The 27,724-nt window shown below is 38.3% G+C and overlaps 1 protein-coding gene across 4 annotated transcripts in view; it reads left to right on the top strand.

The window, feature by feature from the left end:
• The first annotated feature begins 63 nt into the window (after positions 1-63).
• The window catches only part of ADAM20 (ADAM metallopeptidase domain 20), a 61,872-nt gene continuing 34,211 nt past the window's right edge, over positions 64-27,724 (top strand). For 2 of the 4 annotated variants that reach the window (XM_054665738.2, XM_063792750.1), the window contains exon 1: positions 64-25,860. The gene's annotated coding sequence lies outside the window, so the exon portion shown is untranslated. The remainder of the gene's footprint in view (positions 25,861-27,724) is intronic. The other 2 variants (XM_054665739.2, XM_063792751.1) reach the window with 2 other exon arrangements.

Below are 27,724 nucleotides of genomic sequence, written 5' to 3'. Positions count from 1 at the left end.
GATTTCCGGCCAGTCACCAGAAGCTAAGAGGCAAAGAAGGATTCCCCTACAGGTTTCAGAGAAAGCATAGCCCATATCCCTGCTGACACTTTGATTTTGGATTTTCAGCCTCCAGAATTTTGAGACAATAAATTTATTGTTTAAGTCCCCCAGATTGTTGTACTTTGTTAGGGCAGCTCTAGGGAACTAATGCAGTGTACATAGGCTCATTTTACTATTTTATTCAAATTGCTGGCTCATGAAGCTCCCTTTATTCAACTTTAGTTGATGATGTGAAAATACTTACCAAAGTGGTTATACCAGTTTATACTCCAGCCAGCAGAGAATAAGGCTCCAGTTGTACCACACCTTTGTTGACCCTTGATATTGCCAAGGAAAAATTTAGTCATGTGTTCAGTGGTATCTTTTTGGGGCTGCAGTTTACATTTCCTGGTAATTGGTGATGAACATTTTTTCCTATGTTTGGCTACTTGGATACTCATTTTTGTGTTTTCAGGTCTTCTGCACATTTTTTTTATTGGTTCATCAATGTGAAGTACATTCATGTTGTACTTTCACTTCACCATTATTCATCTCCAGAACTTTGTTATCCCAAATGGAAACTCTGTACCCATTAAACAGTAACTCCACTTTCCCTTTTTCCTCTAGCTCCTGGCAACCACCATTCTACTTTCTGACATTGACTAGGTACCTCATATAAATGGAATCTTACAGTATTTGTCGTTTGACTTAGCATGATGTCTTCAAGGGTTATTCTGTATTGTAGCATGTGTCAGAATTTCCTTTTTAAGGCTGAGTAATATTTCAGTATCTGTGTGTGTGGACACACGTCTTGTTTTGTTTATTCATCTTTCAGTGGACATTTGAGTTGTTTCCATCTTTTGGCTGTTGTGAATAATGCTTCTATGAACACTGATGTACAAATATCTGTTTGAGTCCCTGCATCCAATTCTTTTGTGTGTGTATTCAGAAGTGGTAATTCTATTTTTAACTTTTTGAGGAACCACCATGCTGTTTTCAATGGCAGCTGTACCATTTTACATTTCAACCAGCAATCCCTGAGGGCTCCAGTTTCTCCACATCTCACCAATTCTTGTGATTTTCTGTTAATACCTATCCTAATAGGTGCAAGCTGGGATCACTCTGGTTTTGATTTGCAATCCCTAATGACTAGTGATATTAAGATTTTCATGTGCTTATTGGCTATTAGTTTAGCTCCTTTTGAAACATCTATTCAAGTGCTCTGAACATTTTTTTAAATTTAATTTTTTAGACTGGATGTGTGTGTGTGTTTTATTATTGTTTATTTTTGTTGACTTTGTCAAATATCAATTGATTGTAGGTGTGTGGCTTTATTTCAGGGGCCTCTATTCTGTTCCATTGGTCTATGTGTCTGTTTTTTTACCAGTACTATGCTGTTTTGGTTACTGTAGTCTTGTAATATAGTTTCAGTTTGGATAATGTGATGCTTCTGACTTTATTCTTTTGTTTAGGATTGCCTTGGCCAATCCATGAGTGTGGAATGCATTTCCATTTATTTGTGTCATCTGTGATTTCTTTCAGCGATGTTTTGTGGTTCTCATTATAGAGATCTTTTGCCTCCTTAGTTGGATGATGTATTCTTAGGTATTTTGTTTTGTGCCTATTATACATGGAATTGCATTCTTGGTTTGGTTTGCAGCTTGAACATTATTGGTGCATAGAAATCCTACAGACTTTTATATGCTGATTTTGTATCCTGAGACTTTGCTTAAATTATTTATTATGTCTAGGAGTCTTTGGCAGAATCCTTAGAGTTTTCTAGGTATAGAATCATATTGTCACTGAAGAGAGATATTTTGACTTCCTTTTTTCCCTATGTGTATGCCTTTTAATTCTTTGTCTTGCCTAATTGCTCTGGCTAGGACTTTTTGAGCAGACACTTCCAAAAAGACATACAAGCAGCCAAAAAACGAAAAAAATGCTTAATATTACTAATCATCAGAGAAATGCAAATTAAAACCACGATGAGATACCATCTCATGTCAGTCAGAATGGCTGTTATTAAAAAGTCAAAAAACAGATGTTGGCAAGGATGTGGAGAAAAGGGAACACTTACACACTTGGTGGGAATGTAAATTATTTCTGCACCTGTGGAAAGCAGTTTGGAGATTTTGCAAAGATCTAAAAATAGAAGTCCCATTCGACCCAGCAATCCCATTACTGGGTATCCTACCAAAGGAAAGTAGCTCATTCTACCAAAAAGACACCTGCACTTGTATGTTTATTGCAGCACTATTAACAACAGCAAAGACATGGAATCAGTCAAGGTACCCATCAACAGTGGATTGGATTTTAAAAATGTACCTATACACCATGGAATACTATGCAGCCATAAAAATGAATCAAATAATGTCCTTTGCAGCAACATGAAAGCAGCTGGAGGCCATCATCCTAAGCAAATTAACACAGAAATGGAAAACCAAATACCACATGTTCTGACTTACAAGTGGGAGCTATACATTGAGTGCACATAGACACAAGGATGGGAACAATAAGCACTTAAGATTCCAAAAGTGGGGAGGGAGGGGGGCAAGCGTTGAAAAACTTATCAAGTACTATGTTCCCTACTTCGGCAACAGCATCATTAGAAGTCCAAACCTCAGCATCACACAATATACCCTTGTATCAAACCCCCATGTGTACCTCCTGAATCTAAAATTTAAAAAACAGGCATCTGTTCATGTCCTTTGCCCACTTTTAATGTTATTTGTTTTATTCTTGTTCATTTATTTAAGATCCTTATAGATTATGGATATTAGTCCTTTGTTGGATGCATAATGTGCAAATAATTTCTCCCAGTCTGCAGGTTGTCTGCTTATTCTGTTGATTGTTTCTTTCGCTGTGCAGATGCTTTAGTTCAAGTGAGTCTCATTTGTCTATTTTTTGTTTTTGTTGCATTTGCCTTTGAGGTCTTAGTCATAAGTTCTTCACCTAGGCCAATGTCCAGAACAGTTTTCCCCAGATTTTCTTCTAGGATTTTTATAATTTGAGGTCTCACATTTGAGTCTTTGGCACATCCTGAGGTAGTTTTTGTATATGGTGAGTATTAGAGGCCCAATTTCATTCTTCTGCATATACCTAGTCAGTTTTTCCTGCACCACTTACTGAATAGGGTATCCTTTCCCCAGCATTTATTTTTGTTGACTTTGTCAAAGATCATTTTAAAAAATGATTTTTTTTGGTGGTTTTGAATTGTAGAAGTTCTTTTATATATTCTGGATGTGAATTCAGTATTAGTTTTATGATTCACAAAGATTTTCTCCTATTCTGTGTGAGTTGTTTTTCATTCGGTTGATAGTGTCCATTGATGTACAAAAAACTTTAATTTTTCTAACGTCCAATTTGTTATTTCTTCTATTACCTGTGCTTTTGGTGTCATCCAAGAAATCACTGCCAAATCCAATGTCATCAAGTGCTTCCCTTATGTTTTCTTCTAAGTGTTTTCCAGTTTAAGCGCTTACATTTAGTTCTTTGATCCATTTTGAGTTAATTTTTGAATATACTGTAAAGTAAGAGTCCAGCTTGTTCTTTTGCATGTGTATATCCAGTTTTCCCAACTCCATTTGTTGAAAAGACTATTTTTCCATTGAATAGTCTTGGCACTTGTCAAAAACGATTGACCTTGTATTTGAGAGACTCTATTGTATTCCGTTGGTCCATACGTCTGTCTGTATACCAGTACTACACTGTTTTTGATTACTGTAGTTTTGTGGTAAGTTTTGAAATCAGGATGTGTGAGAACTCCAATTTTGTTATGTTTCAAATGAATTTTAGGGGTTATAGTTCTGCGCCAACCATTTTTCTTTCAAGGCTTGAAAGTAGTTGTTTCATATATTTGTTCTAGTGTTCTAGTTCTTATGATGTGAGGACGTATTTGGTGCCAGTTACTCCACTGTGGCAGACAGTGGAAATCTAGTAGTTTTCAATTTTATCAAACACATTTTATATGTACGTTTTTGGGAGGAGCATCTGTTGAGATAACAGATGATACTTCTCTTTTCTTCTGATAAGATGATGGATTACACTGTTTTCATTTTCATCCAAATGTTAACCGATGTTGTGTTTCAGGAATAAACCCCACTTTTTCATGATTTTTTTTTATGTACTATTGAGTTTAATTTGCTGAGATTTGGTTTAGGATTTTACACTTGATTTAACACTTAAGATTAGCCTGTAATATTCTCTTTCCTGTAAGTTCTTTTTTATTTTGGTAACAAGGTTACGTCAGCATCATGTGAGTTGGGAAATATTCTCTTCCATGAAAGAGTTTGCATACCAAACAGTGCGGTTCCTGGAAGGGCTTCTAAGACCTTTATGTGTTTGAATGCTTGTTCTTGTACCTAGGCTTTCTTACCCTTTTCTTTGCCTTCCTTCTTCTTGCTTATTCTTCACAGCCCAGCTCAGGGAACATTTACTGTGGGAAACATTTCCTGAGTTTTCTGGTCTCACTGGGTTGTGAATCCCCCTTCTGTCTATTGTGAAGGCAGCTTAATCCTAGCTCTTTCCCTAGTGGGAAAACGTTAGCAAGTCATTCTATTATTTATTTTTGTAAGTGTTTCAGTGGCATGCTTAACACAGGGCACTGCTAATACCTGCTACAAAGCCCATTCTCCTTCCCCCTCATGTCCCTCTTCAACCCTCTTTATGTACCCTACGTAGTTCTGAACTCCTTCTGTTACCCTGCTCTCTGTGAATTACTCCATGCACATGGCACATGTCGGATATTACCATCTGCTTGTTAGTATCCACTGTTGATCTTGAGTTTCTGAGGGTCAGTTGTTTATGGCTATTGAGTACATGAATGAATGAATGAGTTTTCTTATTTCTTTCTCCAATGTGGTAGAATCTAGCAATGAAACTTGTATTATATTTGGATAGAAGACTTTTAGTTGTAGATTAATTTTCTTTCCTATTCAGATTTAAAAAAAAAAATTTTATCAGCTTTTGTAAATTATATCTTTCTAGTTAGTAATTTGTCTATTTAAATTTAAAGTAATTTGTCTATTTAAATTTAAAGTTAAGGCTAAATTAAAGTTAAAGTTAAGGCTAAAGGTTGTTTGTAATAGTGTGTGATATTTGAACATCTGCAGAAGCTGTTATGCCCCCTTCTAAAATTTCTGACAGTTGCATTGATAGTTGTCTCTTTTTCCGATGAGTGTTAGTAAAGTTTTACTTTTTTTTTCTTATCTTCAAAGAACAAACCTACACTTTTGTTGATATCTTTGTTTTATTTTATTAACTTCGGATCTTTATTATTGCCTTAATTCTACTTTCACTTATTTTAATTTTTATTCTTTTTAAACTTTTTGAGATGGATACATAGCTTGTTGATTTTGCCAGCTTGATTTTCTTTTGCAGTTTTAGAATTGAGTTAAACATGCTAACTGCATTCCGTAAGCTTTTGTTACGGAAATACATTCTGTTGTATTTTCCTTAACATGTAGTTTTAAATATTTTTGAAAAATCTCACGCAATACTATTAATTGACTCTACTTGGGTCTTCTGTCTATCCATATTGTATATTCAAATTTTTGTCTCCTTTTTAAGGCTCATTTTGAAATGCAACCTTTTCTGAGAAGCCTTTCCAGAAAACTTTCCCCCTTCTAAAGATCTATAGTTGTCTGGTAATACCTTCCTTATGACACTTATTTTTACCTAGAATTATAGTTACTTATGTATATCTCAGATCTCACTTTGAACAGCATGTCCCTTGAGAACAAACTCTCAACTGAAAATTTTAATAATATGCATATGTTTTAGGTTTACTGAGGTATAATTTTAAACAAAATTTTACAACTTTAATATATATGTCTTGTTTAGTTTGTATATATGCATATACTAGGTGATACCATTACCACGAACAAGGTATTAGACATATCTGTTGCCTCTAGATTTTTTTGTGTGTTCTTTTGTGGGTATGGGTGTGTTGTAAAGAATAGTTAACGTGGGATCTATTCACTTAATGTATTTAAAAGCAGACACGGGGTTTCACCATATTGGCCAGGCTGGTCTCAAACTCCTGAAACCCCATCTCTACTAAAAATACAAAAATTAGCTGGGTGTGGTGGTGTGCACCTGTAGTCCCAGCAACTAGGGAGGCTGAAGCAGAAGAATCGCTTGAACCTGAGAGGTGGAGGTTTCAGTGAGCTGAGATCACGTCACTGCATTGCAACCTGAGTGACCGAGCAAGACTCTGCCTCAAAAAATATATATATATTTATATTTTATATATATATACATACGTATATTTTAAAGTACACAATACAATATTGTTAACTGTAGGTACTATGTTGTGCAGCAGATCTCTAGAACTTATTTATCTCGTGTTACAGAAAATTTATACCAATTGAAAAACAATTTCATGTTTCTTCCCCCTCTATCCTCTGGCAACTGCCATTCTACTCTCTGCTTCTGTGAGTCTAGTATTTTTCTTCGGTGCTTCATTAAAGTAGATTCATCTAGTATTTGTGTGTGTTTGTGATTGGCTTTTTTTACTTAGCATAATGCCCTCTAGGTTCATCTATGTTACTGCAAATGGCAGGATTTTCTTATTTTTTAAGGTTGAATGGTATACCATTATATATATATGCTGCGTTTTAAAAATTCACTTGTTTCATTTTTTTTTCTAGTCTCTATTTCATTTATTTCTGCCCTGATCTTTGTTGTTTCTTCCTTTTGCTAACACCAGGCTTCATTTTTCTCTAATTCCTTGAGATGTAACATTAGCTTGTTTATTTGAGATCTTTCTTCTTTCTTTCTTTCTTTCTCTCTTTCTCTCTTTCTCTCTTTCTCTCTTTCTCTCTTTCTTTCTTTTTTTGAGACGGAGTCTCGCTCTGTCCCCCAGGCTGGAGTGCAGTGGTGCGATCTCGGCTCACTGCAAGCTCTGCCTCCCGGGTTCACACCATTCTCCTGCCTCAGCCTCCTGAGTAGCTGGGACTACAGGCACCCGCCACCATGCCCGGCTAATTTTTTGTATTTTTAGTAGAGACGGAGTTTCACCGTGTTAGCCAGGATGGTCTCAATCTCCTGACCTCGTGATCTGCCCACCTCGGCCTCCCAAAGTGCTGGGATTACAGAGCCACCGTGCCTGGCCTCTTCTTTCTTAATGTAGCATATATTGCTATAAAGTTTCCCCTTTGTACTGCTTTTGCTGCCTGTTATAAATTTTGGTATGTGGTGTTTTCATTTGTCTCAAGACATTTAAAATTTTTTTCTTTGACCAACTGGTAGTTCAGGAGTATTAATTTCCACGTTTGTGAATGTTTTACCTTTCCTCTTATTGATTTCTAGTTTCATATAATTGTTGAAAAAATATTTCAGTCTTCTTTAATCTGTTAAAACTTGTTATGTGGCCTAAGGTGATCTTCTAAAGAATGTTCTGTGTGTGCTTGAGAAGAACTGCTGTTGGCTAGACTGTTCTGTATATAATCTGTTAGGTCTATTTGATTTAATGTGTTGTTCAAGTCTGCTGTTTCTTTATTGATTTTCTGTCTGGATGACCTTTCTATTGTTGAGAGTGGGCTACTGAAATCTGTTATTGTATTGGTATCTACTTTCCTCTTTGTTCTATTAATATTTGCTTTATATCTTTAGGTGCCCTGATGTTGGGTATATGCAATTGTGTCTTCCTAATGAGTTGACCTTTTTATCATTATACAATGATCTTTTTTGTGTCTTGTGACAGTTTTTGATGAAAGTCCATTTTGTCTGATATAAGAATAGCCACCTCTGTGCTCTTTTAATTACCATTTTCATGAAATATCTTTTCTATCCCTTCACTTTCAGCTTAAATGCACCCTTATAGCTAAAGAGAGTCTCTTGTAGGCAGCATCTGGTTGGATCTTGTTTTTGTAGTCACTCAGCCACTCTGTCTTTTTTTAAAAAATTATAAATTCAGGTGGTGCTTGTTACGTTGGTGTATTGGGTAATCCTAGGGTTTGGGCTTCTAATGAACCCGTCACCCAAATAATAAACATAGTACCCAATAGGTAGTTTTTCCAACTCTTTCCCATCTTCGTCCCCCACCCTTGGAATCCCTAGTATCTATTATTTCTATCTTTATGTCTCCTGTGTATCCATTGTTTAGCCAACTGATAAGTGAGAGCATGCAGTATTTGATTTTCTGTTTCTGCATTAATTCTCTTAGGCTAATGGCCTCCAGCTGCATTCATGTTGCTCCAAAGGACACAATCTCATTTTTTATGGCTGTGTAGTATTCCATGGTATATATGTACCACATTTTCTTTATGCAATCCACCTTTGACAGAAACTTAGGCTGATTGCATGATTTTGCTATTGTGAATAGTGCAGTGATAAACATACAAGTGCACATGACCTTTTGATAAAATGATTTCATTTCCTTTAAGTATATACCCAGTAGTGGGATTGCTGGGTCAAATGGTAGTTCTATTTTAGTTCTTTGAGAATTCTCCATACTATTTTTCTGCAGGGGTTGAACTAATTCACATTCTCTACCAACAATTTATAAGCATTCTCTTCTCTACAGCCATACCAACATCTATTTTTTTTTTTTTTTACTTTTTAGTAATAGCCATATTACCAGTGTGAATGATATCTCATTGTGGTTTTAATTTGTATTTTTATCTGATGATTAGTGATGTTGAGCATTTTTTCATGTTTTTTGGCTGCTTGTATGTCCTTTGAGAAATCTCTGTTTATGTCCTTTGCCTACTTTTCAATGGTTGTTTTTTTTCTTGTTGATTTATGTTCCTTATAGATCATAGATATTAGTCTTTGTTAGATGTGTAGTTTGCAAATATATTCACCCATCTGTAGGCTGGCTGTTTACTGTGTTGAAACTCTTTCTTTTGCTATGCTGAAGCTCTTCAGTTGAATTAAGTCTGATTTGTCTATTTTTGTTTTTGTTGCATTTGTTTTTGAGGTCTTAGTCATAAATTCTTTGCTTGGGCCAATCCAGAAGAGTTTTCCCTAGGTTTTCTTCTAGGATTTTTATAGTTTGAGGTCTTACAGTTGAGTCTTTAATCTGATTTGAGTTAATTTTTGTATATGGTGAGAGGTAGAAGTCCAGTTTAATTCTTCTTTATATAGCTAGCCAGTTTTCCCAGCACCATTTATTGAATAGGGAGTCCTTTCACCATTGATTGGTTTTGCCAACCTTGTCAAAGATCAGATGGTTGTAGAGGTGTGGCTTTATTTCTGGGTTCTCTATTCTATTCCATTCATCTATGCATCTGTTTTTGTAGTGTAGCAGTAAAATTTGAATTTGGGTAATGTGATGTCTCCAGCTTTATTCTTTTTGTTTGGGATTTCTTTGGTTAATCAGGCTCTTTTTTGGTGCCATGTGAAGTTTCCGTAATTTTTTTGTAGTGCTGTGAAAAATGACATTGGTAATTTCATAGGAATTGTGTTGAATCTGTAGATATCTTTTGGCAGTTTGGTCATTTTAGTTATATTGATTCTTCTAATCCATGAGCATGGAATGTTTTTCCGTTTGTTTGTATCATCTATAATTTCTTTCAAAAGTGTTTTGTAGTTCTTCTTGTAGAGGTCTTTTGCCTTCTTGGTTAAACATATTCCTACTTATTTTTTGTGTGTGGCTATTTCTAGATGGAATTGAGTTCTTGATTTGGTTCTCAGCTTGAATGTTATTGCTGCACATTCCACTGATTTTTGTACATTGATTTTTGTATCTTGAAACTACTGAATTTGTTTATTAGGTCTAGGAGTCTTTTGGATGAATCTTTAACGTTTTCTAGGTACAGGACTATGTCAACAGTGAACAGAGATAATTTGACTCCCTCTTTTCCTATTTTGATGTCTATTGTTTCTTTCTCTTGTCTGATTGCTCCAGCTAGGACTTTCAGTACTATGTTTTATAGGCGTGGGGAGAATGGATGTATTAGTCAATTCTGATGCTGCTTATAAAGACATACTTGAGACTGGGTAATTTATAAAGGAAAGAGGCTTAATTGACTCACAGTTCAGCATGGATAGGGAGGCCTCAGGAAACTTACAATCATGGCATAAGGGAAAGCAGACACATTCTTCTTCACATGATGGCAGGAAGGAGAAGTGCAGAGAGAAGGTGGCGGGGGAAGCCCCTTATAAAACCATCAGATCTTGTGAGAACTGATTCACTATCCCAAGAACAGAATGGAGGTAACCACCCCCATGATTCAATTACCTCCTACCGGGTCCTTCCCACACCACATGGGGATTATGGGAACTACAGCTCAAGTTGAGAGTTGGGTGGGGACACAGCCAGAGCATATCAGTGGACATCCTTGTCTTGTTATCATTCTTAAGGGGAATTCATTCAAATTTGCCCATTCAGTATGATGTTAGCTGTGGGTTTGTCATAAATGGCTTTTATTATTTTGAGGTATGTTCCTTCGATGTCCAGTTTGTTAAAGGTTTTTATGAAGGGATGCTGGATGCTATTGAATGCTTTTTCTGTGTCTGTTGAGTAATCATACAGGTTTTGTTTTTAATTCTGTTTGTGTGGTGAATAATATTGATTTGTGTATATTGAATGATCCTTGTTTCCCAGAAATAAAGCCCACTTGATCATGATGAATTATCTGGTTGATATGATGTTGAATTAAGTTTGCTAGTATGTTATTGATGATTTTTGCATCTATGTTCAGAAAGTATATTGACCAGTAGTTTTTTTTTTCTGTGTCCTTGCTAGATTTTGATACCAGGATGATGCTAGTTTTGTAGAATGAATCAGAGAGGAATTGTCCTTGATTTCCTATAACAGTTTCAGTAAGATTGGTGCCAGCTTTTTGAACATTTGGTAGAATGTGGCTGTGACTCTGTCTTGCCCAGGGCTTTTTTTGGTTGGTAGATTTTTTATTACCGATTTAATTATCTAACTCATTGGTCTGTTCAAGATTTCAATATCTTTCTGGCTCAATCTTTGGAGGTTGTGTTTTTCCAGGAATATATCCATTTCTCCTAGGTTTCCTAGTTTGTGTGCATAGAGATGTTCCTAGTAGTCTCTGGTGATCTTTTTTCTTTCTGTGGTATCAGTTGTAATGTCACCTTTATCATTTTTTATTGTGGTTATTTTTCTTGAGTAATCTTGCTAGCACTCTATCAATTTTGTTTCGATGAACCAACTTTTCATTTTGTTGATGCTTTGTTGTTGTTGTTTTGGTCTCAGTTTCATTTAGTTCTCTAATATTTCTTTCTTTTTTTTCTGATACCTTTGGATTTGGTTTGTTTTCCTAAGTCCTTTAGATATGACCTTAGGTTGTTAATTTGAGATCTATCTTTTCACGTAGGCATTTAGCACTATAAACTTTCCTTTAAACACTGCTTTTGCTTTACTCAAGAGGTGTGGGTGTGTTGTCCAAGAAGATACTTGATATGATTTCAGTTTTTTTGCATTTATTGAGACTTGCTTTATGACCGAGCTTGTTGTCAAATTTAGAGAATGTTGCATGTACAGATGATTAAAGAAGTGGGTATTTGCGGTTCTTGGGTGGAATATTCTGTAGATGTCTATTAGGTACTTTTGGTCAAGAGTCCAGTTTAAGTCCAGAGTGTTTTTTTTGTTGTTGTTAGTTTTCTGCCTCAGTGATCTGTCTAATGCTGTCAGTGGGGTAGTGAAGTCCCCCACTATTATTGTTTCACTGTGTATCTCTGAAGTCTACTAGTATTTGTTTTATAAATATGGGTACTTTGACATTGGGTGCAGGTATAGTTAGGATAGTTAAGTCTTCTAATTGATTGAATTGAATGTTTTATCATTAAATAATGCCATCTTTTTCATTTTCTTTTTTTAGCTTTGTTCATTTAAAGTCTGTTTTATGTGCTACAAGAATAGCAACTTATCCTGTTTTTTGTTTGTTTGTTTTCCATTTGCATGATAGATGTTTCTCCATTTCTTTACTTTTAGCGTGGGAATGCCGTTCCCTGTGAGATAGATCTATTGAAGGCAGCAGAATACTGTTTTTTAAATCCAATTTGCCACTCCGTGTCTTTTGAGTAGGGTATTTAGACCATTTACATGTAAGACTAATATCGATATGTGAGGTTTCATTTCTGTCATAGCTTTCTTAGCTAGTTGTTTTGTAGTCTCAATTGTGTAATTGTTTTGTAGCATCTGAGAACTTTGTACTTATGTGTTGTTTTATGGTAGCAGTATCATTCTTTCGTTTCCATCTTTAGAACTTCTGTGAATATTTCTTGTAGGGCTTATCTGGTGGAGACAAATTCCCTTAACAGTTGCTTCTCTAATAAAAGCTTTATTTCTCCCTTATTTATGAAGCTGTTTGACAGGATATGAACTTTTGGCTGCCATTTTTTTTTCTTTAAGAAGGCAAAAATAGGCTTCAGTCTCTTCTGGCTTGTAAGGTTTCTGCTGAGAAGTCTGCTGTTAGTCTGATGGGACTTCCTTTATAGGTAATTTGGGCCTTTTCTCTAGCTACCTTTAAGGTTTTTTTTTTTGTATTAACCTTGGGAATGGTTGTGTTGTATAGTATCTCTCAGGTGTACTCTCAGTGTCTTATATCTGGTTCTGGACCTCTCTAGCAAGATTAGGGAAATTTTCCTGAATTATTTCCTCAAATGTGTTTTCCAATTTGCTTGCTTTTTCTTTGTATTTCCAAAGGCTTTGTTCTTTTTTTTGCTTTTATCTGGGTTAATTTGAAGGACCAGCCTTCAAGTTCTGAAATTCTTTCTTCGGCTTCGTGTAATCTGTTATTAAAACTTCCAGCTGTATTTTGAAATTCCTTTAGCAAAATTTTCAATTTCAGAAGTTCTATTTGTTTTTTTCTTAATACAGCTATCTTGTCTTTCATATCCTGAATTATTTTTCTAGTGTCTTTGTATTGGATTTCAACTTTCTCTTGGATCTTACTGAGTTTCCTTGATATCCTTATTTTGAATATTTTATCATTTCAAATTTTTCAGTTTGGTTAGTATCCATTACTAGAGAGTTGGTGCAATCCTTTGGAGGTGTCAGGACATCCTGGCTTTTTATACTGCCAGAGTTCTTGCTGATTCCTTCTTGTCTGAGGAGCTGCTACTTCTCATTTTTGAGTTTGCTGTCATTTGCATGGGATCTTTTAATTTTTCAATCCTTTTTTCCCTTGAGGGTATGACTGTGGTGTATGTTGTGTATGATCTTTTTGTTTCATTTATTGGTACTTTCAGTGGGCCAAGGCTGTATATGGGTACGTTGGTTGCGGATAGCCTCTGTGTAGTGACTTTCTTAGATGCTGATTGTTGTAGCGATGTATTGAACATATGAGCGGACACTCTATTTCCTGTGGGATTGAGAGTGCAGGTGCATAGGTCTCAGGAAACTTATCTCAGACTAGCACTAAGCCCTTCTGGTAGCAGGTTTTTTGTTTGGTGGTGCAGTTCAGGCTGTAGTCCAGTAGATGGAGATGACACTTAAGAGTAGGAGACAGCTCATGCTCAGGCTGATGTCAAGTGGTAGCACCTGTGTTGACAGGAGGCATGAGAGGGCTTAGGGGGCCAGTGGGAACAGGAAGCAATCTTGTTGGGGCCCGCTGAGATCTTGGAGGAAAGGTTGGGGAGGTGCACCAGGTCCTCATCCTGAGTCAGCAGGAATGCCATCTGCTTCCCTATCTTGCCCCTGTTGCAAAGCTCACGACCTTAGTTCATAAATACTTTTGGTTCCTGGTTGCAGAGCAGCTGTGGGCCACCGAAACACCCTCTTGAAGGCTGGGACAGAGTCTCTTACCCCAGTTCAGGGCAGGCAACTCTGTGATTTCTCTGTTCTCTGTTGCTGGGATGCTGCCATTCTGTGTAGGGAGGGCGAGTTAGGCCCTGCCATTCGAGTAAACCCCACGCAGCATGGGCTTACTTTGAGTAGGGATGGAGCTGCCATGAAAAGCTTAAAAAATGCTTTCTCCGAATGCATTCCCCAGCCCCCAGTGGGAAGAACCTCTGCTGTGTCTGCAATAGTGTATGGCATTGGATGGGTGGGAGATGTCCCTCTCTCCATGTTCATTTCCTGGTGTTGGCACTGCCTCCTTCAGCAATCAGTGCTGCATCCACATTCCCTTTGTCCTAAGGGGACTTTGGCAGGCTGCACTCCCTTGTTGGTAGCCCATGCTGGTGGTTAGATCTCCAGGGGCCTCACAACTTCCTGGGGGCCCATCAGTCTCCTGTGCTTGCCAAAGCCAGAGTGGGTTGTAAGTTATATTTGTGAGGGTTCTGGTGGTGTGATGACTCAAGGGCGGAGAAACCCTAGGCAGGGCAGAGGTCCACTAGGTGTCTACACCAGTATTGCACCTGTCATCTCAGTTTGGGTCAGGGGAGTACATGAATTCCTACAGGAGCTAGCCAGCTGGTTCTCTATCCCTGGGAAATTCCCAAGTCACCACCAATAGCTTTGCCCTAGGTCATGAGGACAGAGGGGTTCCCAACAGTTTAGTGGTCAGCAGATTGTCAGAGGGGTGAAGGGAGCAGAGCAGCATTCCCACCTCCTTTTTTTTTTGAACGGAGTGTCGCTCTTGTTGCCCGGCTGGATTGCAATGGCATGATCTTGGCTCACTGCAACCTCCGCCTCCTGGGTTCGAGCAATTCTCCTGCCTCAGCCTCTTGAGTAGCTGGGATTATAGGCACCTGCCACAATGCCTGGCTAATTGTTTTGTATTTTTAGTAGAGATGAGGTTTCACCATGTTGGCCAGGCTGGTCTTGAACTCTTGTCCTCAAGTGATCTGCCTGCCTCAGCCTCCCAAAATGCTGTGATTACAAGTGTGAGCCACCGCGCCCGGCCTCCCACCTACTTTTTCTGCAGGACTCCAAGTTTCTCTGGGTTTGATCTCTGCCAGATTCTTCCTCTTTGTCTTTTGTTTGGGGAATTTAATTGATTTACATATAAAGTAATTATTGATGGGTAAGGGCTTACTATTGCTATTTCATTAAATTTTTTCTGTCTATTCTGTAGTTCTTTTCTTTCTTTCTTCTCCTTCCCCTTTTGTCTTCTTTGGTGACTTGATTTTTGTAGTGTTATGCTTTGATTTTTTTCTCTTTCTCTTTTGTGTATCTCCTGTAAGTTTTTTCCTTTCTGGTTACCATGGGACTTACATAAACATATTCTAACAGTCTATTTTAAGCTGATAACAGCTTAACTATGCTCACATACAAAACTACCCATTTATTCTCCCTTAATTATTTGTTATTGATGTCACAATTTACATCTTAAATTGTGTATCCATTAATTGTTATAGTTCTTAGTACTTTTGTCTTTTGACATTTATATTAGGGTTAAAAGTGACTTACATACTTTACAATATTAGAAGATTCTATATTTACTTATATATTTACCCTAACCAGTGAGTTTTATACTCCTGTGGTCTTTCATGTTGCTATTTAGTGTCTTTTTGTTTCAACTTGAGCAACTTCATGTAGCGTTTTTCATAAGGTAAACATAGTGGTGATGAACTTCCTCAGCTTTTGTTTGGGAAATTTTTTCTTGCCTTCATTTCTGAAGGACAGCTTTGCTGGGTATAGCACTCTTGGTTAGTAGTTTTTTTTTTTTCTTTCAGCACTTTAAATATGTAGTGATCCCCTGGTACCTGTGGGGTTATCCAGGAAACTCCACAGATAATACAATCCACAAATTCTAAAGTCTGTTGTATAAAATAATGTATTTGCATATAGACCATGTACATCTTCCTGTATACTTTACATCAGCTGTAGATTACTCATTATACCCAATAAAATGTAAATGCAACATAAATATTTGTTCTAACTATATTACACTTTTTATTTAAATTTTTAATTGTTAGATTGTTTTTTGTTTTGCTATACAGTTGCTTGAATCTCCAGATGCAGAACATGTGGATATGAAGGGCTGACTGTATATATCATCTCACTCTCTTGGCCTGCATAGTTTCTGATGAGGAATCTGCCAGTAGTCTTATGGAGCTCCTTTGCCTGTAATGAGTCACTTTTCTCTTGCTGGTTTGAAAATTCTGTAGTTGTCTTTGATTTTTGACATTTTGACTATAATGTCTTGTTCTAGACCTTTTTGGATTTATTCTGTTTGGGCTTCATGAATCTGGATGTTCATTTCCATGCCCAGATTTGGGAATGATTGAGTCATTATTTTTTTAATTAGGGTTTTTACTGCTTTCTCTTTCTCTTCTCCTCTGGGCTTTCCATAATGTATATATTGGTTTGATGGAGTACCATGATTTCCTTAAGATTTCTTCACTTCTTTTAATTATTTTTTCATTTTGCTGTTCTGACTGTAATTTCAAATTGCCCATCCTCGAGTTTTCAAATTCTGTCTTCTGCTTGATAAAAGTTTGCTGTTGAACCTCTCTTGTGATTTTTTAAATCCAGTTATTCTTTAATAAAATCCAATTTTCTAGTATTTTAAAAATTTAATTATATTTATTTTATTTTATGTTATTTTTGAGATGAGGTCTTGCTGTGTTTGTTGCCCAGAGCTGGAGTGCAGTGGTGTGATCATAGCTCACTGCAGATTCAAACTCCGGGGCTCAAGCAATCCTCCTGCCTCAGTCTTCTGAGTAGCTGGGACTACAGGCATACACTATCATGCCTGTCTATCAAAAAAAAATTTTTTTAGACAAGGGGTCTTGCTGTGTCACCCAGGCTGGTCTTAAAATCCTGGCTTCAAGCAGTCTTCCCACTTCAGCCTCTTGAGTAGCTGGGATTACAGGTGTGAGCCACTGTGCCTGGCTAAAAAAAAAAAAAAAAAATTGCGTCTATCTCTTTGTTGATATTCTCAGTTTGTCCATGTTTTATTTTTTGATTTAATTTAGTTGTCTATCAACATTCTCTTTTATCTCACTGAGCTTCTTTAGGATGATTAATCTGAATTATTTTCAGTATTTGAAAATTCCCATTTTCACTTCATAAATTCCCATTTATTTTGGGTGAGTTGGTAGAGATCTATTTTCTTGCCTTTTTTCAATGTTTTCTTGATTCTTCATGTTTCTTATATGATTGTATTCATGTCTGCACATTTGATGAAACAACACTTTTTCCCTGTGTTGCAGAGCAGTATAAGCTGTAGAGAGGCACCCTCCCTTCGTCTCTTGTTCCTGGCTGGTCCAGTCATTTAACTGTCCCAGGCATCTAGATTCTACTGTTTTTAATGCTAAGTATGAGACAAGATAGAAATCAGGCCCTTGGAAATGCACTGAAAGTTTGGGGACAAAGCTCAGTTTGTTTTTCCCACTCACTCCTGAAGAGAAAGCCTTAGTTCTCTGACTTTTACCAATCTTGCTCAGCAGCGCTGGTGTAAGAGTTACCTGCCCCCTCTGTTTTGCTCCTAGTTGTCTCAGGCTCACAGGCTCTACCAGTCTTTCAGTGCTTCAAATGTGAGATGACAGAAATTAGCCCTTGGGGAGTACACTGAAATGGCAGTAGGCCAGGCAGCTGGCACACTCTTCACTGTCTCCTTCCCACTCATGGGAGAAGTCATGGGCTGAGGTGATCCTCTGGCTCTGAACTAAGCCAGTTTGGGGGAGGGACTGATGTGGGAAAATTAAGTTTGCTGTTTGTATTAGGCCCTTCTTTCATTGCTATAAAGAAATACCTGAAATTAGGTAATTGATAAAGAAAAGTGGATTAATTGGCTTATGGTACTGCAGGCTGTACTAGAAGCTGCTGGCATCTGCTTGGCTTCTAGGGAGGCTTCAGGGAGTTTTACTAATGGCGAAGGTAAAGTGGGAGCTTGCATGTCACGTGGCAAAAGCAGGAGCAAGAAATAGAGTGGTGGGGGGCAGGTGCCACACTTTACAGCAGCCAGGTCTTGGGAGAATACACTCACTATTACAAGGATACCACAGAGCCATAAGACATCCAATCCTGTGACTCAAACACCTCCTAACAGGTTCCACCTCCAACGCTGGGGATTACATTTCAACATGAGTTGCAGGCGGGGACAAATGTCCAAACTATATTACTCTTCTTCCTATGTTGGTTGCAAGTTTTCTCAGCTTTGTTCTTGTGTAGAGTAACACAGTTTTTAAACTGGATTAAAAGTTTCTCACACAGGTATTTCAGTCCAAATATTATTTTTGTGTTTCTGAGGGTAAACCAACACCAGAGTTCCTGCTCTGCCATCTTGATGTCATCTCTACACATCTACTTTTTTTTCCCTAGAATGTCTCTCTCCCCTGCTTGCAATATAGCAAACCTTTTCCTTTGGGGAATTGTTCATTTCTGTGTACTCCAGTCATGTGGTTGTAATGAGGGCTGCTAATTACCTGTCACTCTCCTTCTGGCTTCAGGGAAGGGTGTGTGGCTTAGACCTGGCCAAACGGGTCATCTCATTTGGTCCAGTTATGGTCATGTGACTCAAGCAGTGACAATGTGTTCATTTCTGGATTTCTAAATGGCAATTGTGAGAATTCTTTTCTTCTCATATTGCTAAGGAATATGAATCCAAAGCTGATTGAAAGTTGTCAAGTTTCGTTAATGAATATCCTACTGTAGGGAGTATGGTTGGCAGACATTGAAATAGATGTAATTTAGAGAAATGACAAGCTACCAACATTGAGAATTCTTACTCAGAAACATATATTTCTCCATTTATTCAGAAGTTGTATTAGTTTGTTCTCACACTGCTATAAAGAACTACCTGAGACTGGGTAATTTATAAAGAAAGGAGGTTTAATTGACTCACAGTTCCACAGGCTTAACAGGAAGCATGACTAGGAGGCCTCAGGAAACTTACAATCATGGCAGAAGGCGAAGGGGAAGCAAGCACTTTCTTCACTTGGTGGCAGGAGAGAGAGAAAAAAGGGGGAAGTGCTACACACTGTTAAACCATTGATCTTGTGAGAACTCACTCACTATCATGAGAACAGCAAGGGAGGAATCTGCCCTATGATCCAGTCACCTCCAACGAAGCCCCTCCTCCAACATGAGATTTGGATGGGGACACAAATCCAAACCATATTATTTCACCCCTGGCCTCTCCCAAATCTCATGTCATTCTCACATTGCAAAAATACAATTATTCCTTCTCAACAGTCTCCCAGCCTTAACTCATTTCAGCATTAACTCAAAAGTCCACAATCCAAAGTCTCATCTGAGACAAGGTAAATTCTTTCCATTTATGAGCCTGTAAAATTAGAAACAAGTTACTTCCAAGATACAATGGAGATACATGCTCCCATTCAAAATGGGAGAAATTGGCCAACACAAAGGGGCTATAGGCCACATGCAATTCTGAAACCCAACAGGGCAGTCATTAAATCTTAAAGCTCCAAAATAATCTCTTTTGACATGATGTCTCACATTCAGGGCATGCTGATGCAAGGGATGGGCTCCCAAGGCCTTGGGCAGCTCTGTCCCATGGCTCTGCAGGGTACAGCCCTCCTCCCAGCCGCTTTTGTGGGCTGGCATTGGGTGCCTCTGTCTTCTCCATGTGCTCGGTTCAAGCTGTCCATGGATCTGCCATTCTGGGGTCTGGAGGATGGTGGCCCTCTTCTCACAGTTCCACTAGGCAGTGCCCCAGTGGGGACTCTATGCGGGGACTCCAATCCCACATTTCCTCTCTGCATTGCCCTAGTAGAGATTCTCCATGAGGGCTCTGCCCCTGCTGCAGACTTCTGCCTGGACATCCAGGCATTTCCATACATCCTCTGATACCTAGGCAGAGGTTTTCAAACCTCAACTCTTGCCTTCTGCATCCTGCAGGCCCAACACCATGTGGAAGCTGCCAAGGCTTGGGGCTTGCACTCTCTGAAGCCATGACCCAAGCTGTACTTTGGCCCCTTTTAGCCATGGCTGGAGCTGGAATGGCTGGGATGCAGCCATTCCCACGTCCCAAGGCTGCACAGAGCAGTTGGGCCCTGGGCCTTGCCCACAAAACCATTCTTCTCTCCTAGGCCTCCAGACCTGTGATGAGAGTGACTGCCAGGGAGGTCTCTGAAATACCCTGCAGACATTTTCCCCATTGTCTTGGCTATTAACAGTCAGCTCCTCTTTACTTATGCAAATTTCTGCAGCAGGCTTGAATTTCTCCCCAGGAAATGTTTTTCTTTTCTGCTGTATGGTCAGACTACAAATTTTCTAAACTTTTATGGTCTGCTTCTCTTTTAAATACAAGTTCCAATTTCACACCATCTCTTTCTTCATGAATATGTGCATACACTTTTAGAAACAGCCAGGTCAAATCTTGAATGCATTGCTGTTTAGAAATTTATTCCACCAGATACCCCAAATCATCTCTCTCAAGTTCAAAGTTACATAGATTTCTAGGGCAGGGGCAAAATGCCACCAGTGTCTTTGCTAAAGCATAGCAAGAGTGACCTTTACTCCAGTTCCCAATAAATTCCTCATCTCCATCTGAGACCACCTCAGCCTGGACTTCATAGTTCATATCACTATAGGCATTTTGGTAAAAGCCATTCAATAAGTTTCTAGGAAGTTCCAAACTTTCCCATATCTTCCTGTCTTCTTCTGAGCCCTCCAAACTGTTCCAACCTCTGAATGTTACCTAGTTCCAAAGTCACTTCCACATTCTTAGGTATCTTTATAGCAGAGCCCCACTCCTGGTACCAATTTTCTGTATAAGTCCATTCTCACACTGCTATAAAGAACTTCCTGAGGCTGGGTAATTTATAAAGAAAGGAGGTTTAATTGACTCACAGTTCTGAAGGCTTAACAAGAAGCATGACTGGGAGGCCTCAGGAAACTTACAATCGTGGTGGAAGGTGAAGGGGAAGCAAGCACTTTCTTTACATGGTGGCAAGAGAGAGAGAGTGAAGGGGGAAGTGCTACACACACTCTTAAACCGTCAGATCTCATGAGAATCATTATCATGAGAACAGCAAGAGGGAAATCCACCCCATGATCCAATCATCTCCCACCAGGCCTTTCCTCCAATTCAACATGAGATTTGGGTGGGGACACAAATCTAAACCATATGTTTTCTGATTTTTGAAAAAATTTTATAATTTTTTTCTATGAGTCTGTCACGTTTCTTTTCAGGTTTACTCATAGGTGTTTTATAATTTTAGTTGATATTGTGAATAAGATCTCCCTCCCTACCCCCATTACATTTGCTAAGTGGTTTTTGATATGTTACTGGAAAGCTGCTGGTTTTGGAGTGTTTATTAGCATCTTTATTCAGCCATGTGCCTGGACCATTATAAAATCTTTTTTGATTGAGCCTTTTTTGTATTCTAGGTAGACTATCAGAAAGTTCATAAATAGTGATAGTTTCATGTTTTTATTTCTATTTCCTTTCTGTTTTAGTAATACATTTAAGATTGCCATTAAAATATTGACAAACAGTTATTCCAGGCAACATCTTTACCTCATTCATGAATGTCTTTTAATACTCCAGATTATTTTCTATGAATATTTTTTATTCACAGCTTTTAATAAATTTTATATTGGATGAGTATTGAGTTGGATGAAAACATATTTTGAGAATGCTTTAGATTTTCCTACATTTTCTCCCCTTTATTCGTAATGTAGTGAATTAGGTTAATGGATGACACAATAACATAATAATTATTATTAACACAGCAATAATAGAATAACCTCCCTATCTTGGTCATAGGCTAGTCATTTAAATACATTCCTTTATTCAAATGGATTTACTTCATGGATCATCCCTCCCTTGCTTTCTTCTTTCCTTTCTTCATCTTTACCTCTCTCCTGCTTTCCTTCCCTCCATCTACACAGGTCAAAGGAGCAGCAAGAATAAAGACCCTGAGGTGGGTGTATGCTTTGGTCTGTTAGTGGATCAGCAGGGAGACCAGCTGAAATGAACAAAGGGAAGAATAAATAGGACATGAATTAGGTAAAAAAGGAGAGAGCGATAGTGATGGCAGGAGGTATATTGGGTACAACCTTGTAAAGCATTGTACAGACTTTTACTATGAATAAGATGGGAAGCCACTGGAGCATTCTGAGCAAAGTAATGATATGATATGACTCATATTAAAACAGAATTTCCCTGATATATGGGAATTGAGTGTCGAGTATAAGAATGGATGCAGGAGACATGTTAGGAGGCTAAGGCAATAATCAAGGTGGGAGACAATGGTGAATTTGACCAGGGTGATAATGATGGGGATGGTGAGAAGTGATTAGATTTTGAAGGTTAAAACAACAGGATTTGCTGACAGATCGGTTGTGTGGTATGATGAAAAAAAAAAGGAATTAAGGATGACTGTAAGCTTTTTTTTTTTTCTAGGCAACTTGAAGGATAGAGTTGGGATTAACTGAGATGGGGAAGGCTGTGTGTTAAGCGGGTTTAGGGAGGAGGTGGTGGGAGGAGGGAGCTAAAGAATTCACTTTGGACATATTTATTTTCAGATGCCAATTAGACATTTCAAGTGATGATGCCATGTAGGCAGTTTTTAGGTTGAATTTAGGTTTTACAGAAGTCCCAGGCAGGAGCTATACATTTTGGCATCATAGAATATATATGGTCTTTAATACCATGAGATGGATGAGATCATCAATAGAATGAGTACAATAGAATGAGTACAGAGAGAGTTAAAAAGATGTCCAAGGACTGAGCACTGGAACTCTAACAACACTTAGTGTTGGGGAAGATAGGGAAGATATAAAATAATAGCAAATGAATATGAGAAGTAGCAGCTACTGAAGTGATCCCATGGAAACCAAATGAAGAAAGCAATTCAAAGAGGAAGAAGTCATCAACTCTGTCAAATGCTTAGTTTTTTGTTTGTTGTTTGTTTATTTGGCAAATGTTTTTCCCTTTGCCTGAAATGTGTGTATTCTGCCTCCCCACTTTTATTTGTATATTTGATTTATTTTTACTTCATTTTCATGTCTCCCCTCCAATAACTTGTACTTCCAAGAACACTGTGCACACCCATGTTATAGCATTTACCCCACTCCATTGTAGTTCTGTACTCTTATCTGTTTCTCCCCACTGGACAATGAGCAACTCTGAGGGCAGGAGAGTCTCTACAACTCTGAACACTGTACTTGGCACCACACACACACACACACACACACACACACACATTCATACATGTATAACACACAGACACACAGATATATATGTTTGAAAGTTAAGTAATTCACCAGCATCATTATCCAGACATCTAATTGGCAGCTAACAACAGCTAGAATCTCCAGGTTTCCTTTCTAGTAGCCAGGGTAGTAAATATCAAATCCGATCTATGTATGTTTTCTTACCAGATTCCTTTTTGAAACTACTTCACTGGAGATCCTGGGCTTTCTACAAAATCCTTGTATTTGACTACAAGACTTTTTATATCTCTTTATAATTTTTTGTCCCTTTATGGCTATTTTGTTATTCTTTGCTTTGATTGCTTCTACCATTTCTCCTTCAGATTTTACAAAGGGAAGCTGTACCTGTCAATATTCTGTCTCTGTGATTGTGCCACACACTTGTTACCTTATATCTGGTTAAGGTATCCACAGAGCTAATATGATAAAAATAGTGGAACACATTCCAGGATTTCCTACTGAGTGCAATCCTACCTTAAATGGAAAGAAATGAGTCCTTTTTAAGGACAAGATGTTTAATTTAAAAAATTCAGTGCCTGTTTGTCTTTCAATTAAATACAAGGAACCAAGAAAATCTGCCTTTGATCATATCTTCTTAATCAAGGGTGTCCAATCTTTTGGCTTCCCTGGGTCACACTAGAAGAAAAATTATCTTGGGCCACACATAAAATACACTAACAATAGCTGATGAGCTAAAAAAAATTGCAAAAAAAAAATCATGTTTTAAGAAAGTTTATGAATTTGTGTTGGGCTGCATTCAAAGCCATTGTGGCCCACATGCAGCCCATGGACAAGCTTGTCTTAATTAATGACCTGGAAGTCACTGGACAGTGATCATGCACTATCTTCTCTTTCCAAAAATGTTTTCTTTGAATAAGTGAATACTTTGTAATACTTCTATTTCCTATTTAAATCCTAATGACATTTTCTTGAGTAAAAACTTTGTTGAAAGCAGTACTCTGATAAAAGTGTAAGATAATGAGGCAAGGCAAAAGAGTGTGAATAGAATTACGGTGCAAAGAATTGTTAATAGTTGGGGAAGGAGACTACCCCATAGAGCTGAACCACTGTTTGAGCTTCTTCCGTAGCCGGTAAACTCACAGTAGGTAGGGTCCACCCATATAAACCGTGGCAATCTTATGACATTTCTCCAATTTGCAGTCATATATAGAATAATTGACATAGCTCCTTCTCATATATATCTTTTCTAGACCACACAAAGTGCCATCTTTTACTTGCCCAATATCAACTGTATCCCTTCCAAAGTAATAGTTCCCCAACACCTGGGACCATTAACTGATTTTTTAATTATAGCATTATGTTGTTTTACCTTGGAAATTGTTTATATGTTTTCACAGTGCACTCTCACACAAATTATTTGACGAAGGGCATCTTTTGTATATTAAACCTTCCATGCCACAGGGACTGAAATGATCTTCTTGTATATTAATTTTTATAGCAGCTCAGAGAGGCATTCCTTGCTGTCTGGCCAAAAATATATCAACATTGTTTATTGTGACTGTTGCATATTTTATGATAGGAGTAGACACTGTAGACCACAAAGTGTCCTCTCTGATACACAGGGATCCTCAGGGCACCACCTTGCACTTTCTTTTTTTTTTTTTTTGAGGTATACTCCCATGTATACCTAAATCCATGCATACTTAAGTCTTGTAGTTGGCCCTGCAGAACCTGTGTATACAAAAAGTTGGTTTTCCATATATGTGGGTTTCACATTCTGTGAATACTGTATTTTCTGCATCTGCGTTTGCGGAGGGCCGACTGTATTTATTGAAAAAATCGCACATGAGTGGGCCTGTACAGTTCAAATCCACGTTGTTCAAGCGTCAACTGTATTTCCTCTTTTGTTAAGCCAATTTCATGGCGACAATTGAATCCTATCTTATCTGGTGTTCGAACATATGTGGTAAAATGCCTTATGGGCTCGATTTCATAAGTTTGCTTGGTTATCTGTATCTGTGCATCCCTCCATAGTTTTCCAAAGGGGTGCTGAGAACTCCCAGAGACTCGGGGCTGGGGCTCCATATAACCGTGATAGTAGCAGTCATCTTGGACAAAGGGCTTTTCCTCGTGGGGAGCGTGCTGCTCCGTGCAGGTGAACACTAGGAGGTGCCTGGAAAGGAAGAGCCTTTTAGGCCTTAAACGAATGATGTGGGTATGGCGCCGCAGGTGCAGGCCATTAAGACAGCCCTCAGACTTGTTGAAGGCCCTACTTCGCCGGGGAAAATTCTGGGGAATCACCACTTGGGCGGGGCAGAGCGCCAGTAGGGCCTGGTTTGTGCGCCGCTGGCAGGGGCCAGGAGCGTCTCCCGAACAGCAGGAGAGCGTCCTGCTGCAGCCTTCCGGCTGCCCATGTTTCAGGCAGCTGCCTTCTGGAAAGACTTGGTTGGTGACTGCTAGGAAAGTGGGCGTTGGAGACTAGGTCGGAAAATGCTCTTCGGAGGAGGGAGCCCTGCCTCGTGGGTTTGTTGGCCGCCACCCCATCCGGGGAGTGGTTTCTCGTCCTTGGTCCGTTAAAAGGAACTGTTGCAGGTAAGGCTGGGATTCTAGGGAGAGGAAGCTGGCAGGAGAGAGGTTTAACGGAGAAAGTAGATGGTGAAAACAAGAGGGAATTGAACCAGAAACTAAGTGGTTTGAAAGGGAGAAGTAAGAGGGTGCAGAGGGACGAGTAGAGACAGCAGAAAAAGTTGGACTGAGGTGATGGAAATTAAAGTAAATTCGGAAGAGAGAAACGTAGGGAATCTTGGCCACACTGTAAGAGGCTATGGAAAATTAGAGCCAAGGCTGGTTCACGCCTTAATGTCTGTCGTGAAAAAAAGAAGGTAAAACTAAATTTTCAGTAAGTTGTTTCCACAGAGAACTGATAAAGGTTTGCTAAATCTAGCTGCTGGCTGTCCGTAAAAGGGATTTAATGCAAGAGTTTCCCAAGAAAGACTAAGAGGGTGTTCGTATATTTTCACCAAATTCCTGCAGTAAATAGTGTGCGTGTTATAGAAAATTCTCTAAACAGTGTGATTTTTCACCTTTTTAAAAAAAATTGACAGTTAAAATTGTATATATTTAAGGTATACGACTTGATGATTTGATATACACTTGCCTTATGAAGTAATCACCACAGTCAAGCTAATTAATGTATCTACATCTCACACAGTTATCATTTCTTTTCTTTTCTTTTTTTTTGTGGTGCGAACACATCAGATCTACCTGCTTAGTAAATTTCAAGTATAAAATACAATACTGTTGACGATAGTCATATTGTTTGTTGTACATTGCATTTCCAGAACTTATTCACTTTCGTTACTGAAACTGAGGCAGGTAAATAGGGTCTGAAGGCCAGGAACATAAGGGCGATTCACACTTCAGCTATAACTGGAAATATTCTCTCCATCGGGCGTACACCGTAAATGACTTCGTAACTTCACTTCATCCTCTCCATTTACATAGGGCATACCCGAAGCAACCAATGGAATATTCTAGCGGGTATTTAAACTCCTAAAAATTCTGTCACGACGCCTTTGAGCCCCCATGCTCGGGCCCTCTCCCACACTGTGAAGTGTACTTTCATTTTCAATAAATCCGTTCGTTCCTTCCTTGCTCTGTTTGTACGTTTTGTCCAATTTTTCAAGATGCCAAGAACCTGGACACCCTCAACTCTTAACAAAACTTTGTACTCCTTGACCAACGTCTTCCCATTTCCTCCTACCCCTAGCTCCTAGCAACCACTATTCTATTCTCTGCTTCTGTGAGTCTATTTTAGATTCCACTTACAAGAGATCAAGCAGTATTTGTTTTTCTGCATCTGGCTTATTTCATTTAGCATGATGTCCTCCAGGTTTATCTATGTTGTTGTAAATGGCAGGATATTCTTCTTTGTTAAGGCTGAATAATATTCCCGTGTGTGTGTGTGTCTGTGTATGTGTGTCTATCACAATTTCTTTATCCATTCATCTGTCGACAGACATTTAGATTATTTCCATATCTTAGCTATGTGAATAATGCTGCAGTGAACATGAGAGTGCAGTTATCTCTTTGAGATCCTGATTTCAGTTCCTTTGGATATATATTTATAAGTGGAGTTGTTAATTGTTCTAGTTAGTAGGTAGTTCTATTTTTAATTTTTTAAGGAATCTCCATACTGTTTTCCATAATGGCCATGCCAATTTACATTCCCACCAACAGCGTACAAGGGCTCCATTTCTCCACATCCACACCAACATTTGTTATCTTATATTTTCCTGATAGCAGCCATTCTATAAGGTATTTTATTTTATTTGTGGCTATTGTAAATGGGATTACTTTTTTATTTCATTTTCAGATTGTTCACTGTTATCATATAGAAATGCTACCAATTTTTATACCCAGCAATTTTACTAAATTTATCAGTTCTAATAGTTTTTTGGTGGAGTCTTTAGGTTTTCCGAATATAAGGTAATATCATCAGTCAACAATAATCATTTGACTTCTTCCTTTCCAGTTTGGATGCCCTTTACTTCTTTCTCTTGTCTGATTGCTCTAGCTAGGACTTCCAATACAATGTTGAATAACAGTGGTGACAGTGGGCATCCTTGTCGTGTTCCAGACCTTCAAGGAAAGGCTTTCAGTTTTTCCCCATTCATGATGCTAGCTGTGGGTCTGTCATATATGGCGGCTTTTTTTATGTTGAGGTATGTTCCTTTTATACCAGTT

Source organism: Pan troglodytes, chromosome 15 (assembly GCF_028858775.2).
Source record: "Pan troglodytes isolate AG18354 chromosome 15, NHGRI_mPanTro3-v2.0_pri, whole genome shotgun sequence".
Classification (NCBI taxonomy): domain Eukaryota; kingdom Metazoa; phylum Chordata; class Mammalia; order Primates; family Hominidae; genus Pan; species Pan troglodytes.
The sequence above is the reverse complement of the archived record's forward strand: the minus strand, read 5'-3'. Positions and strand labels throughout refer to the sequence as shown.